Genomic DNA, 14,108 nt, shown 5'->3' with positions numbered 1-14,108 from the left:
TATCTGAGTTGACAAGCTAAAACCATACACCCTTTTTATTTACCTCATAAACAGAGTATGTTGTAAATAAAGCCTTGCTAGTCTAGGCACCAAGAGATTTCCATAAAAACAGGTTTCAAAAAAAAGCTTGCAGTGAGTCATAAAACATGTCAAAAAAAAAGTGTGGTGGTTAGCAGTAGTTTCTGAGATAGCAGATACTCACAGAGACCAGGTTAGGCTCTTATGTCATGGGAAAAGACAAATGGTCATCATGGATGTACCTGAGAGCAAGAATCTAAGAGGCTCACTCACCAATAGGCCTCCCTACTACTCTGTTTTCCAAAAGTCACAAAACTTCCTGTAAAGCCTGTTGGCGATGATGATGGTGGTGGTGGTAGTGGTGATGATGATGATGGTGGTGATGGTAATGATGGTAATAATGGTGGTGATGATGGTGGTGATGGTAATGATGGTGATGATGATGGTGGTGCTGATGATGATGGTGATGGCAGTAGTGGTGATGGTAGTGATGGTGGTGATGGTGGTGATGGTAATAATGGTAATGATGGTGATGATGATGATGGTGGTGGTTATGATGATGGTGGTGCTAATGATGATGGTGATGGCAGTAGTGGTGATGGTAGTGATGGTGGTGGTGGTTGGTAGTGGTGATGACGGTGGTTATGGTAATGATGGTGACGATGATGATTGTGATGATGATGGTACTGATGATGGTGGTGGTGCTGATGATGATGGTGGTGCTGATGATGATGGTGGTGCTGATGATGATGGTGGTGCTGATGATGGTGGTGGTAGTGGTGATGTGGTGTGGATCAGGGGCCTCCACCCTACAGCTTCTCAAGATTTTCTCTCAACATTTAAGATAAACAAACTTCATATGAAATTTCACAGCCGCCACCACCCCTTGGTCCATGTGAATGAGAGATTTGGACCTAAATTTTTAAAGGGGCCCAAAGAAAGGACGCCCGGTGTGCACTGGAGTTTGAGCAATCCATTAATGAGCAGGGACCTTCAGTTAGGCCTAAATTTCTCTCTTAATGGTGGACAGACAGATAATTTTCCCTCCCTGGGGCCTCAGCATAAGACCCCTTGGGTGGAATAAATGATGTGAACTTTCCCTTCAGGACACATTTTTGTCATTTTACAGGAATCCCTGGAAATACCACTTGGATAAAGGGCAACTCTAAAGTTCCCTCACATTTCATAATGCCCAAGAGAATTAGAAACACTCAAGCACCACACGCCTCCACGATTCATATTGAGGAATACGACAGGTCCGCCTAAAAATAACCGACCAGCTAATATGCTTCACGACCCTTGTCACAGACATTTAATGAGTTTTTATCCAGTTTTCCGTGTCAAATGTCACTACAGAAAGGCACACCCAAACCCAACAGTCTCACAATCAGAAAGAAAAGGTCTTTATCTGTAAGAAATGAGGGAACAGCAGAACTACTGAACACAGCATGGGAGGGAGCTCTCGCCTGTCCACACCCAAATGTTTAAAAAGGATGAAAGAGGGGAAAAAGTTGAGATTACAAAGTCAAACAATAGAGGTCACGCGAAGAAAAAAAATTGCCAGGGCACAGGCAGGACAACTTCCTATGGCAAGAGTGACGGGATTTTAATCAGAAGTGACTTGACTGAAAGGCTGTCGCAACCCAGTTCAGCACAGTGCTATCCGCCATCGCTCAGGGCTCTGCCCCGCCATTCCCCCCCCCCCCTTAACGATTTCCCTGGTTCCACTGATGCCCTGAACAAAGATAGGCAGCCAGAAAAACACCATGGGAAGGTCAAGGGTCCCCACTGATCACAGGCTCAAGTGCAGCTGGTGTTTCCTGTGTTGGCTCTTAAACCTTAAGTTTTTATAAGTGGCATTTATTTATTTATTTGTTTATTTATTTATTGTGTGTGTGTGTGTGTGTGTGTGTGTGTGTGTTTCTGTCTGTCTGTCTGCACTCATGCAAGCACACTCGACACGTGTCAGAGGGCACCCGGGGGAGAATTCACTCTCTTCTCCCACCATTTGCGTTTCAGGACAGAACTCAGGTAGGAAAGCTTTGCTACAAGCACTTTAACCTACTGAGCTGTAATTTTTTAAAATTCTAACTATAATTTTGAGACTATGAATATGAGCATCAATTTTCAATGCACCTGGTTTCTAAAATGAAGAGAGGAAGAAGTCTAAGGGTTCCAAGCACATTCTCCATATGGAACCAGATCCAACTCAGTGGGAAAATACAATACTATTTCTAGATATTATGTTCCAAGCTACCCTGCATCCATTTCGGTCTTTTGTCCTACTATCTTCCTAAACTTCCTAAGACTATGCCCGTCCCTTCGCTAAAGTCCTCTCAGAAACTCCCTAAAGAAGCCATTAAGAACACTGCACAGTATTAGCATTCCTGTAACCCCAGCAACAGGAAGGCTCAGACGGGAGGATTCCAAATCAAAGCCAGCCTGGACTTCCGAGTGAGACCGTCTCAGAAGGAAGAAAAAGAAACTCTATGATAGTCAAAAGAAATCAATAACTTGGTGTGTGCGACTAGCAGTCTGTGGTATGTAGGAACTATGGGAAAGAAACTTCTGAAATAGTGTGTGTCAGAGAAATAGTCCCGAGCTGGACAGATGATGGCTCAGCCTCTGTTAGAGGCTCACAACCAAAAATATAAGAAATAATCCTTCATCTTCTCTAACAGGGCAGGAGATAATCCAAATAAAAACTGCAAGAAAGAACAGGAAGTACCTTCGGATTAAACAAACAAAAAGACTCTCTCCGTTAATAAAGTTCTAAACGTGAAGATCGTTTTTTACCAAGAAGAAAATCAGACGAACTGACAGAAGAGCAGAGTGGCGGAGCGGTGGCCTGGGTCCCAGCCCCTGGGTTGGCTGTGCTGCAGTCTCCAGCAGCTCCTGGGAGGACCTGGGCCCTGAGCACTGTTGTGAGGTCCTGGTCTGGGCTTCCAAATACCGCCACAAGGAAGGCCTTCACGTTAGCAGCTTATTCATCTCAGTATTAAAATAGGTCAAAAGGATTTACAGCGGGGCACACCCCATTGTCAGCTCATTTTTACATCTACATAGGGGGAGGGTGTAATTGATGAAATTGTAAGCCCAAGTCCCTTCAGTCCTAACCGTGTCCCAGAAACAGAAGTTGTGTCCTAGAAAGTTGGGGGAGGGGTGCCATTCTTTGAGGATCATTTATGAACTGAATCCCCTTAATTCATTCTCACTCACATTTATGACTTTCACAACATTTGTACAGACCTCAGCACCTACCATTTAGAAACAAAATGGGTTTCACTTTATCCCACCCCTTTTCTTTGCCTAATTAAAATACTTGCACAGATATTTTAGTTAAGTTCTACAAATAAAGTAAAACTTCAGAAAACTCTTCTCTTGCTCCCTAGTCTGAGTTCTACCCACACCCCCCATCCCCACCCATGTGGCCCATTTAGGGGCTGCTCTAACACCACCCCCACCCCCACGTGCACCCCCACTCAGGAGCTGCTCTAACACCACCCCCACCCCCATGTGCACCCCCACTCAGAGGCTGTTCTGACCCACACAGTCCTCCAACAGCTTGTATGCTTCAGGCCAGCCACAGTACCTAAGCACATTTAAGACAGAGCTCCCGTGCAGCTTTGCTCTACAGCCTGACTTCACACAGGACACAGGCTGCTGACTCTCAAGCCTGTTACCGAAATGCACCTGGGCCTCTTGAGCTCAACAGGTTCACCGCTCCCCCCCCCCAAGAAAAAAACCCGGCCTCTTTCTCCATACACTATACCCCAGTTCCCAGCGTGGCTCTCCCAGTACGCACACTGTAAGAAAACATTACATCTAAGTCTTTTCTATCAAACACTTTAAAACTGTGTTTGTGACTAAAGATGGAAATCTTTCTTTTTTCCCACCTCAGAAAAACCTCTACACAAATGCTATCTATACTCTTAACCCACCAGGTAAGATTACGTTTCTGCAAGGGCTCCTGCAGCATTCTAGCCACTAGATGGCCTGGAGCAGAGGCCCCTTCTTCCTTGGGGCAGTGAGCCTTTTCTCCTTTCTAGCACACTGATTCTTTTAGCGTTGGCCAACCCTGAGAGACTGTGAGGTCTGACTTTAGCCAATGAGAGGAAGGCACAGTCGCCACCTGGGTTCGAAGGACAGGCTCTGTCCCCATGTGCTGGCACTTCCGCTTTGGTGCACAGTACACCCGCTGGATCAAGGGTAACGATCTACCTTCTCAAGACACTTGAGTTGGAGTGCTGGTCTCTTTCTTTGCAGCCCCAACTTGCTGCTAACACCGCCATGGAACCAGTCAGAAAGCTACCTGCCACCCTTTCCTGACCTGACTCAGCACGCCCATAAACAAGGTGGGCCACTTGTCACTTGCACTTGGAACCCCATGAACTTGGAATCTGTTCCCACCATCATCACTGCAAGTTCAAGCAACTATTTTCATTCACACGTTAACATCCAGCGTGGGCAAGCACATCTACTCAGGAGAGGAGAAGTCTTACACACACAGCGCATAGAAAACCCGCAGCACTCGCATGTCTTGAGGGTGGCTCATTAAGAAAAAAACTGTCTAAAGAGGCTATGTGCATAATGCTGAAAGCTGAGAAATACTAAACATGTTAGTTAGCTCTACAGTTCCTAATCAGTAGCCAAGGACTGTAGAAAAACAGATAGAAAAACTACAAATTAAGTAACTCACATAAAAACGTTTTCAACGTTTCCATTATTTACTTTGTAACATAAATGCCAATATACGTGATTTTCCTTCTGTTGTACGTGAAGTACCACTACACACGCACATTAAGGTGAGAAAAGCTTCTTATTAAAAGTGGCCTGTAAACAAAAGAATTAAAGTGTTCTTTTTAAAAAGGAAATTACTTTTTTTTAATGCATTATTAAAGTACGTGTGAGAAAGCTGCTTGGATTGAATTGAGATTGAATAGTTATTTATATCTGTTTCCTGTCCGACAAAGTTCAGCCCTGTATTTTACAGTTCACTCTGGATAAGACTTCCCAGAATAACCTTGGTGTGGGGGGTCTGCGGGCAGGGAGGACCCCAGAACTACATCCTGCCATTCACACTCCACAAATGAACACACAATCTAAACTCAACAACTTCAAAACAAACAAAACGTCACTATCTCACTTCCTCTGCGAAGTCCCTTCTGAAACGCCAAACACAAAGGAGAGGGGGGAAAAATCCACAGCGTCTAAAAACAAAGGTATGCTGTGGGGTCCCATCGTGGTCCTTTCTTAATTTTTTTTTTTTTTAATTAAACTGTGAATTCTTGACAATGTGAAAATGAACTGTCAATGAATAAAGCATGCAGCTTGCAGCAATGTCTCTGGCAAGCACATGACACCTTTTACCCACTACCAACATGTTAATCCGCAGAGCGATGTCAGGCAACTGTGAACATGAAAACCTCGCATAGCAGGCAAAACATAAAATAAAACAAGGGAAACTCCAAATAACAGAAGGACTTAGAGGAACCAGGAGTGAGACGTGGTGAATGTCAAAGACAAAAAAAAAAAGGTCAGTAGGGCTGCATAGGATGAGACAGACGCCCATCTTTGAGAGCAAGGACTCAAACACAGGACATGTGAAGTAAAGATGACAACAAGATCAAAGCGAAGAGCATCAATGGCACAGCAGACATTTTTACCTCCACAGAGATGCTGAAACAGTGGACAGTCTGTAGTGATCATCTATGTACACTAAGCTATGCTTCCCCCAAACTCTAATCACCGGGGGTGAGGGATGGCATGTGTTTTGAAGACTGGATATGTGGCCACTCAAAAGAGGACAGCATCTCAGCTCTGATCAGAAACCAATGGGGGGGGGGGGGGGGCTCTGACTCTCAGAGTTCTGGTTTCCAGATGGAAGAGAAATAATTTTCTGTTCTTTAAGTCACTCAGCCTACGGTATTTCTCTATGGCCACTGGGCAGTCTGAACTACGGAAAGATCACTACAACACTACGGAAGGATCACTACAACACTACGGAAGGATCACTACAACACTACGGAAGGGTCACCTGTGGGCGTCTCCACATGGCCAGCATCAAACGCATGAAACCTGCTCTTCTATACAGAAGACAACTCAGTGTTTTCCTCGGCCTTCTGCTCCACTGGCCTGTCTCCATCTCTTGCGCGGCCTCCTCCTCCTCCGTCTTTCTTTCCTGTTCCCAGAGTCTCATCTCCCGTCCAGCGAGCTAGTTCACCTGCTCCGTCTCTCCACACGCTTGAAGCTGGCATCCTCAAGTCTTTTGCTAGACCCTTGATCTCCCCTCAAGGCTCCAATTCTCCTACAACACTGTCCACCTCATACCCACCTCAAACCAACACGTTCAAAACCAACCCTCCCCTTCCCCAAATGTGTCTCTCCACTCAGCTTCTGCATTTCAGCTGCAATCACCTCATGCCTACCAAGTCAGCAAGCCAAAAGCGGGAGCTCCTGCTTAACATCCTCCGAACACCCTCCCCTCCGTCGCTTTGATCCCCTCATATACTTTTCAACTCCGTACATTCTTCCAGCACAGACCCTCCCTGTTGCATACCGAACTGCTGAGGTACCTCCTAGAAGGTTCCCTGCCTCCCCCTTCAATCCATCCTCCACTCTGAGGACACGCTAGGCTGGCTACAAGGCGAGGCCCTTCCTCAGAAGCCTTCAACCAGGTCCGCAGACTTCTCACGTAATAGCAACGTTAGCTACAGGGACGCACTGATTCTATGGGGGGAGGGGAAGCATTGCTTACTAACTTGGGAAGTAAGCTGAGAAGTGAATGGTGGACATTGAAAGTCTAACTCCAGAGTGGAGTGGGCGCTCTTAGCCAAGGTGCTACACCGGCCCGACTAACAGCCCCCCTCCCCTCCACCCCGCCCCCGACACGCTGGGCCCGTCTCTCCTGAGGAGCTCCCTGCACTCCCTGTCATCCCAGTCCTCCTGAGGAGCACCTGCAGGAAGCTCCCTGCTGCTGACTCCGCCTTTGCTTATGCCAATCCTTTAAAAAGAACTTTCCCAGGGTTCTTCCGTGGTTGGCCGCACACCTGCTTCGCCCCCTCACTCCATCAGTGGCAGCACCCCTGAGCCTCCTGTCTTCCTCACCTACGGGCAACACCATGGTGTGCCCAGCCCTCCCCACATCTGCGGCTCGGCTGCTGTAACACAGACAGCAAATTGTATTTGTGGCCCCCAAAAGCCACTTCTTTTCATCATCCTTGGAACTAACACAGTTCCTGGGATGCAGGACATACTGAGAAAATAGTGTGAACTTTAAATAATATAAGAATGAAGCAAGTATTTCTCACAGAATTGAAATTTTTCTTGGATAAAAGTCCCTAGTGTTTCTCCTTTTTAGCACTTTGCATTTTGCCCGTCTACACCCATTCAGTTCTTTTTATTATTGTTTTGTTTTGCTCTTGTTTCAAGACAGGGTCTCTCTATGTAGCCTTGGCTGTCCTAGACTCGCTTCGTAGATCAGGCTGGCCTCGAACTCAGAGATTCACCTGCCTGTGCCTCCCAGAGTGCTCGGATTACAGGCGTGCACCACCACAGCCAGCTTTGAAAATATATTTATTTTGTTCCTTCTAGTTTTATTATATGTACGAATATGTGTGTGCCTGTACGTTTGTGTGTTCACTGAGTAGGCCAGAAAGGACGTAGGAGCCCCTGGAACTGGAGTTACAGACAGTTGTGAGCTGCCAAGTGGGAGCTGGGATTCGAACCCAGTCCTCTAGAGGAACAATAAGTGCTCTTAACTGCTGAGCCATCTCTTCAGCCCCTCATTCAGCGTTTTCTGATAAGCACGCAAACTGCATTTTCCAGATGCTTTACTCGTTTACAAGTCTTACAGAGGCCACTACCTGACAGCCAGCATCCCTCTGTTATCAATGTTTAAGCAAGGTCCACTGGTAGCAAATTCATATAGAAGCATAGGAGAGGATTTTCCAGGCTTCTTTTGGGAATCTGCCAGTTTACACGTCCATGAAGAATGCTCAAGTCACGAAGGGTTAAACATCTCTAGCAGTGACTCCCAGACCCTGGAACTGAAGGTCTTCCAGCTCAGCCTTCTGCTACAGTCAGGAAAGGCAACCTGTGGAAATACACCTCAGCTCCTACAGCAGACCCACGGAAGTCCTAAGTAAGGCTCCCCAAAGTTCAAGGACAACAAATCAGTCTAGAACCTCCCCTCTCAACCTTTGTTGTGTTGTGTGTTTTAGACCTAACAGGCAAAGTCCGACAACACAGCAACAACAACAACAAACGCAGCTCAGGACCATCACCCTGGGAGAAACATTATGTGTCTTCATCCCATGCGAGAGGGTAGAACCTTCTGGCAGAAGCAAATGGGAGTCACTCAAGAACTATCCCCCATGGGACTAATTACAAAGTCTAACTCCCTAACTAAGAGGAAAACTAAGCACTAGGATCAATTCCGTTTTAAATATCCACCTCACATCTATTTTAATACTCAAAATTAATGACCATGTTTCAAGAAAGACACTTAAATGTTTCACTTTAGAATGTTGCAACAATGCTTTTAGAAAAAGTTAGTTGATTGGTTAGTTTAGTTAGTAGTTAGTTTTGAGATCGCGTCTCATGTAGACCAAGTTAGTTAGTTAATTAGTAGTTAGTTGTGAGATCGAGTCTCATGTAGACCAAGTTAGTTAGTAAGTTAGTTAGTTAGTTAGTTAGTTAGTTAGTTAGTTAATAGTTTTGAGATGGAGTCTTATGTAGACCAAGCTAGACTAGAGTTCACGCCTAGAGCTCACTAGGTAACTGAAGTAGACTTGAACTGGCCCTCCACCAGTACCGGATTATAGGTATGTGCTGCGAGCTACTTCAGGAGGCTGAGGCAAGAAGATCCCAAAATTCAAGCCTTATCTGTGCTAAAGAGAGAATAGAAAGGTAACTTGGTGAGGCAGTACTTAAAAATATGAGGCAGAAGGGCCAAAGACACAGCTCAGTGAGAGCTCTTATGTAGCACAGCGGGGGCGGGGAGACAATCCCCAATAAATAAGTAATGTACAGACAGACACCCCAATGTCTTCATCTTTTCTAGGGGCTTATCGTCATCGTCCTTGCTTTGCTTTTTCCTATTGGTTTTGGTTTTTTGGCTTTGGGGAATGCAGTGACAGAAATGAAAACGGAAGACTCACACAGGCCAGGCAGGTGCTTCTCCCCCTACCCAGCTGTGCCCACACCCCATTTCTAGTCTTACTACAAAATTTAAAATAAGGGGGAGACGATAGATGAAGTGAGACAGCAGGCATGAGGCGATCACTACACGGCGGACACCGGACGAGGCGTTCCACACCGCGCGCAGAGTCCCACCTAATCCACAGCGTTTCCATGGACAAAGTGCACTATTTCCTCTTTGTGTAAACAAGGAAACTGAAACGCGGATTAACAAAGTCTTAGTCATAGGAACTAGCGAACAGTGAATGAGAGCCCCTCAACTATTTGGCTGAACAATACCTACGTTACATAATCCATCCCAGGATAATCCTTCAGCATCACTTGCTGTCTAGAATTCCTAATTCTCCAAAGCACAAAGTCTAACTCCTGTGGGCTTTGGCACAACGCCCTTGCCGTGCAGGATGGGCCGCCCTCCACTTCATCCCCTGCTCCTTGGGGTCTTTTCAGACATCTCAACCTCTCTTCCACCAAACCCATCCAGTGCCTTCCCTCCTGTACTGTCCCTGAACCCAGTTCGTCACCACTTATCAGGGCCCTCCTGTGACCCATGTATCCCACAACTGTAGCCGCCCAAAAACAGCAGCAGTGGTTCCAAGACTAGACAAGAATCGTATGTACTATAAGCAACCTCCCAGGTTAACAGGGAAAGGGGGGAAAGGATGTTATCACAAACTAGCTTCGCAGAGATGGAGAGAGGGCCAAACAATCCCTTCCCGTCATACGCAGAACCAAAGCTCAACTCCTTATGATGACAAGACACTACCCTCACTGCCCCAATCCGCCCTCACTCCATCCCTGCCTCCTCTCTTCTTTCCCCTGCCCCCTAGTTCGCTGACCTACAGCCACACTTAGCTGTTTCCCTGACTGAACAAGCTCTCTCCGCTTCGGGATTTGTGCTGTTTTCTCTGCCCAGAATTCATTCTTTCTGATTCCTACCCTGACTTACTAAGTACCCCAACTCTTATCGCCACCAGATATCCCTGAGTATGATTACTGATCTGTTAATCATGGGTCTTCCCTCATGGCAGGTAAGGTCTATGGAGGCAGGGTTTGCACGGCTCCTAAGAAGGTGTCTCTCTCACACACCTGGTGAAAGAAAGTAGCTGCAGAATAGCTCAAAGGCTTCCGTTTCGCTTGCTCAGCTCTGAATCCTATAGAGATGAAAAAGTCAGGAGGAAATGGAGAAAATACAATACAAGAATTAGAAGGGGAAATGAAAGGATTCCTATTTCTACCTTCTCAGTAAAGAGAAGAGAATGTGGGCTGGGAAATATTTTTTAATAATGATGATGAGGAAGAGGAGGAGGAAGAAGGAGAAGAAGAAGAAGAAGAAGAAGAAGAAGAAGAAGAAGAAGAAGAAGAAGAAGAAGAAGAAGAAGAAGAAAAAGAAGAAGAAAAAGAAGACAGAGAAGGAGATGGCTCAGAGGGTAAAGGAAGAAGGAGGAGGAGGAGCAGCAGCAGCAGCAGCAGCAGCAGCAGCAGCAGCAGCAGCCACCACCAGAGAAGGAGATGGCTCAGAGGGTAAAGGAACTTGCTGCTAGGTATAAAGACCTGAATTCAATCCTCAGAGCCAACATAGTGGAAAGAAACAACCAATTCTCATGCAGGCTATCCTCTGACCTTGACACATAGATCTGTGTCATGTGTGAAATAAACAAGCACGTTTATGCCTGTAAGCACATGCAAAATATACAAAAGTGTAAAAAAAAAAAAAAGTTAAGCAACAAAAAGAAAAGCAGCTATGGAGGTAAAGAAGGAACACCCCAATGGTACCCACAATTCCTATGACATGTAAGTCACTAGAGGATGCTGCAGGTTGATAGATTACTGTCAACAATCTTCTACCAGATGCTGACTGGAACTGGCATCTACATCTCCCGAGATAATGGCTGGGACTGGCATCTACATCTCCTGGAGCGTATGAAGTATGGACAATGCCTGGGCAGGCAAGGGGCCAAGCTGAGCAGGGAAACAGATGCAGCAGGTACAGGTAGTGCTGAGACAACTGGTCAACCAGAAAGACTTCAAAACTGAGCTTAAAGTAAGAGCATCAGCACCTTGATTCTGCAGTCTGATATAGAAAGAGCAAGATCATGAAGGCTGTGGATGGGACACAAAGGAAGAGCCTATGAGCAAGACAACAGTAGAAAGAAGGAAAACTTCAGTGATGTGAGGAAAAGGGCTCACAAAGATGACAGATAAACAGCTGTCTTCTGTGGCAAAAGGAACACTGAAGATAGAGTCGGGGGGGGGGGGTACTAGGAACAGAAAGGGCAGAATCAATCGGAAAGTCCCCTCTAGTGGGCACCTGTTCCCAGGACAAGTCAGCTCTAAAAAGATTTGATATTATAAACACAAATGGATACAGAGTTAATCTTACACTGTATTGTAGCTTCACTTAAAGCATGTTTTCAACCAAGCACTATATTAAATTCAATCACTTTTTCTACATAGTAAGCATGGCTTGAAGAGCCTGAGGAAACCCTAACACTGTCAATTAAACAGGAGCTAAGGAAAAGGTACAGCTAGGGTGGTCAAGAGGGTTTAGAAGGAGCTTGCTTGCCCTGCAAGCCTTACAGCCCCAGAGCTCACACCAGTGGGCAAAGAGAGAACTGACTCTACATGTGTGCCACGGCATGCACATGCTCCCCGAATAACATGATTTTAATTGTTCAATAACGTATTTCTAAATGGTTAGCAAAAAACCCTTCCCCCGATCTAAGGAAGAAAGAAAAAGGCAAGAAAATTCAGACTAACATACTATTTAAAAGTCCAAAGGTGCCAACCTCTTTTGTACGCTAAAATTCCCTAGAGACATTACAAATCCCAACCACAGCGCCCCCAACACTGAGTTACCTTGCCAACAATTCCATCAGCAAATCTAGCGGTGAAGTCTAGCCCTCAGCCTTTCATTTGTCTACCCTGCCACTGTTCTCCTTTCACTGCTGGGGATGAAACCCAGAGCCTTGCACGTGTTACAGTGCTCTGTGCACCAGCTCTGAATGTTGGAATTACAAAGCCGCACCACTGCCTCTAGCACCCGTGACTCCAATGGCCAGTCAAGGTTGACTCGATGACTCAGAGCACCGCGCCCAGGCATACTTCCCGTAAGACATAGTAATGACTGTAAATGCATGTGTGAGAAGATGGACCTCAAGACTGTGTGACAAGTAATTTAAAAATGGTAATCAAGCCAGGCGTGGTGGCACACACCTTTAATCCTAGCACTCGGGAGGCAGAGGCAGGCAGATTTCCGTGAGTGCAAGGCCAGCCTGGTCTACGATAATCAAGAATGTCCTCAAGCATGCTCAGCACAACACTATCAGCATCCCATTACAGACCTCCAGGGGTGTGGCTGTCAACACAACACTATCAGCATCCCATTACAGACCTCAAGGGGTGTGGCTGCCATCATAGTGAAACCAACACTGTGTTAAACTCGTGAATGCACTTAACGTTCAGAAAAAGGATTTCAACACTACTCCAGGCAAAAGATTTGCTAGTAAACTCGGTAGTTATGGAAACTTCTTACATTTCCCTCATTAAGCTACTTTGTGCAACTCGGTTCATTTCTTCAGAGCCTTTCAGTTGTTTTTAAAAGAGGCATCCAGAAGTTTGCAGACTTCTTTTTAGAAGGAATATACATGTTGCTTTTGAAGTTTGTCTCTGAGCTTTCTGAGCTTTCATCGGCAAGTGTTTAATAAGGACACTATGCAAATACCAAAGGTTGAGACTTCAACTTACACACAAGTGGCTTCTCTGCCAAGTCATAAGAGAAAATGAGGAAACTAGCTAATATTAAAAGTATAGTAGGGCATGGTGGCGCATGCCTATAATCCCAGCACTCAGGAGGCAGAGGCAGGTGGATCGCTGTGAGTTTGAGGCCAGCCTGGTCTACAAAGTGGGTCCAGGGCAGCCAAGGCTACACAGAGAAACCCTGTCTTGGAAAAACAAAAACAAAAACAAAAACAGCCGGGCGTGGTGGCGCACGCCTTTAATCCCAGCACTCGGGAGGCAGAGGCAGGTGGATCGCTGTGAGTTCGAGGCCAGCCTGGTCTACAAAGTGAGTCCAGGTCAGTCAAGGCTACACAGAGAAACCCTGTCTCGAGAAAAAAAAAAAAAAAAAAAAAAAGGACAGTAGCCAGGCACAGTGGCACACATCTGTAATTCCAGCAGAGGCAGGCAGACCTCTGTGGGTTTGAGACCAGCCTGGCCTACAAAGCAAGTCCAGGACAGCTAAGGCTACACAGAGAAACAATGTCTAGAGAAAAAAAGAAAAAAGAAAAAGAAGAAAAAGGTACAGTTCATTACATAATTAAGATAGAAGATGGGCTTGTTTAAAAATAGGGCACATTATAAATGAATATATCAGGATTAGAAATCAATGAGGTTATTGTTTATCTACGTTAAAGGACCTTCCTGAAGTTTTGGTGTTCTTTTAAGATCACTAACAAGGTTCTAGAGATGGAACACTGGGTAGTGAGAACTGAACAGTGGCTTGAAACAGCCATGAAAAGCAGAATACTTGGCAAATAAATTTTCTTTCAAAAATAAAAAAAAGTATCATTTAGGTTAAAACAGAGATTACCAAAAATTTATTTCCATACAACGCCGACGGTGTGTGTAGAGAAGAGAGAAGCCATCTACCCAAAATCAGACAGCGAAGCTCCTCTGCCAGCTGCCGCAGGAGGACAGTCACATGATGAGTCTCAACTCCAGAACGTGCTCAGTTTTCCGCGAAGGGACCTGCAGGGTGGCTCCTCTACACAGGCCCTTCTTATCTACTGACTTGGATTCATTGCAAGGTTATATAGGTTTTATTACTTGAAGCTTATTTTCCTTGCCGTCTGTGATGTCACAGAAACAAGGATAGAACTTCTGGCTTGTAA

The 14,108-nt window shown here is 45.6% G+C and overlaps 1 protein-coding gene across 2 annotated transcripts in view; it reads right to left on the bottom strand.

Annotated features, from left to right (window-relative positions):
• Positions 1-14,108, bottom strand: part of ARL15 (ARF like GTPase 15) — a 366,563-nt gene that overhangs the window by 306,865 nt on the left and 45,590 nt on the right. The gene's annotated exons all lie outside the window — the stretch shown is intronic.

The sequence above is a fragment of the Acomys minous genome (assembly GCF_964271855.1).
Source record: "Acomys minous genome assembly, chromosome: 11".
Lineage (NCBI taxonomy): Eukaryota > Metazoa > Chordata > Mammalia > Rodentia > Muridae > Acomys > Acomys minous.
This window is presented reverse-complemented; position numbering and strand designations above follow the sequence as displayed.